The 3,062-nt window shown below is 32.0% G+C and overlaps 1 non-coding gene across 1 annotated transcript; it reads left to right on the top strand.

The window, feature by feature from the left end:
- The first annotated feature begins 2,495 nt into the window (after window positions 1-2,495).
- Window positions 2,496-2,602, top strand: LOC120363396 (U6 spliceosomal RNA). The gene has a single exon (XR_005578952.1). It is a non-coding gene; the product is annotated as a U6 spliceosomal RNA (small nuclear RNA).
- Window positions 2,603-3,062: the final 460 nt, after the last annotated feature.

The raw sequence follows: 3,062 nt of genomic DNA, 5'->3' as shown, positions 1-3,062 counted from the left end.
GGAGGGCAGGTATACCAGTTCATTTCACTGTTTGATAATCTCAGAAGGCTGAATGCTTCAGTTTTAACCCATTGTCCAAGGTAATATCTTATGAATGGTTTTCCCCTGGGGAAAAATTAGCGCTTTCTTTTGCAACTAGGGGAGAAAATCATCTGTGAATCAGTCATTAAGATATTGGAAAGTATCACATTTAAATAAGTTTGTTTGTTGATCTGTTCTCCATTGTTTTGCTGAAATAGCATTAGCAGCACTTCTTCATAGAGGGTCTGGTATTTGAATTACACCTGCATTTAAATGAGCACACATTTTTTTCTTTGTCATTAAGTTTGTAATATAAGAGGTCTCTATTAGTAATGTGTTAGGTTAGTATAAGACCCAGTTACATGATTGCTCAAATTGCATACTATCAACCCTGTGTTTTAAACCATATCAACCATAATGATAAATAAAAAACAATGTGCAATAGTAATTACTACGGATATATTAGATGTTTCTTGATTCTTTCTATTAAAAATGTGTTTATGGACTAGATAATTTAAGACTTTGGCTTTGGAGCTAGACTGTCAGGCATTAAATGTTGGCTTTGTGAGCAAATCACTTCACTTCTGTGTGCCTTAAATTCTTATTTGCAGATTGGGGTTGGTATGAGAATTTAATTTGATTAATATAAAGTGCTTAGAACAATTTTTGATACTATTTCAGTCCTCAACAGATACTAGTTACTGTGAACCTGGCTTATTAGATAGTTTTGAAAAGCATTACTTTGAATAGGAAGGCTCTGTTACATATTAATTACATTGACTCATGCTATAAACATTGATGTTTTGCATGTGATTTAGTCAACATCTTTAGCATAAAAAAATTACCAAGAAAAGCCACACACCTACAGCCAACTGACCTTTGACAAAGTCCACAAAAACATACACTAAGAAAAGGATACCCTATACAATAAATGATGCTGGAAAAATTTGACAGGCCCATACAGAAGAATGAAACTGAACTGCTATCACTCACCATACACAAAAATTAACTCAAACTGGAGTAAAGACTTAAACATAAGGCCTGAAACTATAAAAATCCTAGAAGAAAACCTAAAAACACCTCTTCTGGACATTGGCCCAGGCAAATAAATCATAACCAAGATCTCAAAAGCAAATATAACAAAAACAAAAATAAACAAATGAAATTTTAAACTAAAATCTCCTGCAGAATAAAAGAAATAATTAACAGAGTGTACAGAGAACTTACAGCATATGAGAAAATAATTGCAACCTATGCATTCAGCAAAAGACTAATATCCAGAATCTTCAAGGAACTTGAACATCTCAAAAGGAAAAAGCAAATAATCTTTAAAAGTTGGGCAAAGAACATGAACAGTCAATTATCAAAGGAAGATATACAAGAAGCCAACAGGCATATGAAAAAGTGTTCCACGTCACTTATCATCAGAGAAATGCAACTTAAAACCACAATAAAGTAGCATTTTACACTAGTCAGAATGGCTCATAATAAAATGTAAATAATAATAATAATAATAATAACAAATGTTAGTGAGGATGCAAAGAAAGCAGAACATACACCATTGCTGAGAATGTAGATGAATGTAGATGAATACAATCTCCATTAAAACAGTATGGAAATTTCTCAAAGAACTAAAAACAGAACTACCATTCAATCCAGCAATTCCTCTACTGAATATATACCCAAAGAAAAATAAATCATTATATCCAAAAGATATTTGCACTCATATATTACAGCAATATTAAAAATGCAAAGATATGGAATCATCCTAAGTGCTCATTAATTAATGATTAAAAAAATGTAATAGGCACACACACACACACCCCATGGAATACTAATCATCCATAAAAAAATGAAATCATGTCATCTGCGGTAACATGAATGGAAATGGAGGCCATTATCTTCAGTGAGATAACTCAGAAACAGAAAGTCAAATACCAGATATTCTCACTTATAAATTGGAGCTAAATAATGTTTACATGTGTACACAGAGAGTGGACTAATAGACATCAGAGACTCCGAAACATGGGAGGGTGGTTAAGGATAATAAATTATCTAAAGAGTTCAATGTTACATTAAAATCTCAGGCATCACAATTATCCCATATAGCCATGTAACAAAACTGTGTTTGTAACTTCCAAATCTATAAAAATAAAATAACATAAAATTGTAATGGAATAATATGAAAAGTTAATGACTTACCCTGGATTATATTCAGCATATTTTTCCTCATTAGAAGTACAGACACTTGCATCCCAATTAGATTTATTTTACCTGATTTACTAATCTAATAGAATCAAATTAATTCAATAAAAGGTGTATGCCACATTTTTAACATTGACATCATAATAGCAAATCATGATTGAGGCTATTTTCCATTTTTGACAAATTATATCATTGCCTCTTAATTCTCTCAATATAATGAGCCACATGCATCACATACATAAAGTAAAACTAAAATTAAAAAAATATTTGCGCTTACTTCACTAGCACATATACTAAAATTGGAATAATACAGAGAAGATTAGCATGGTCCCTGTGCAAAGATGCCATGCAAATTTGTGAAGTATTCCACACTTTTAGTATCAAAGTTAAAAAAAAAAAAAAAAAACCCAACCAAAGGATAGCAACTTCAAAGTTTAAACGAACATCAGCCCATACAGATGAGAAAGAACCAGTGCAAGAATTCTGGAGTAAAAAGCCAGAGTGCCTTTTTATCTCCAAATGACCACACTAATTCTCCAGCAATAGTCCTAAATGAAATGGCTGACATGATAGACATGGAATTCAGAATCGAGATAGAAATGAAGATCATCATGATTCAGCAGAAAGTCACCTAATTCAAGGAATCTACGGAGACCAGAAAACCTATACAGGAGCTGAAAGATGAAATAACCATTTCAAGAAAGAACCAAACTGATTCGATAGAGTTGGGAAACTCATGAAAAGAATTTCATAATACAATTGCAAGTATTAACAGCACAATAGACCAAGATAAGGAAAGAATTTAAGAGCTTGAGGACCCAATTTTTCAAATCATT

The sequence above is a fragment of the Saimiri boliviensis genome, chromosome 4, assembly GCF_048565385.1.
Source record: "Saimiri boliviensis isolate mSaiBol1 chromosome 4, mSaiBol1.pri, whole genome shotgun sequence".
Lineage (NCBI taxonomy): Eukaryota > Metazoa > Chordata > Mammalia > Primates > Cebidae > Saimiri > Saimiri boliviensis.
Note: the sequence above shows the minus strand (reverse complement) of the source record. Positions and strands in the feature narration are given on the sequence as shown.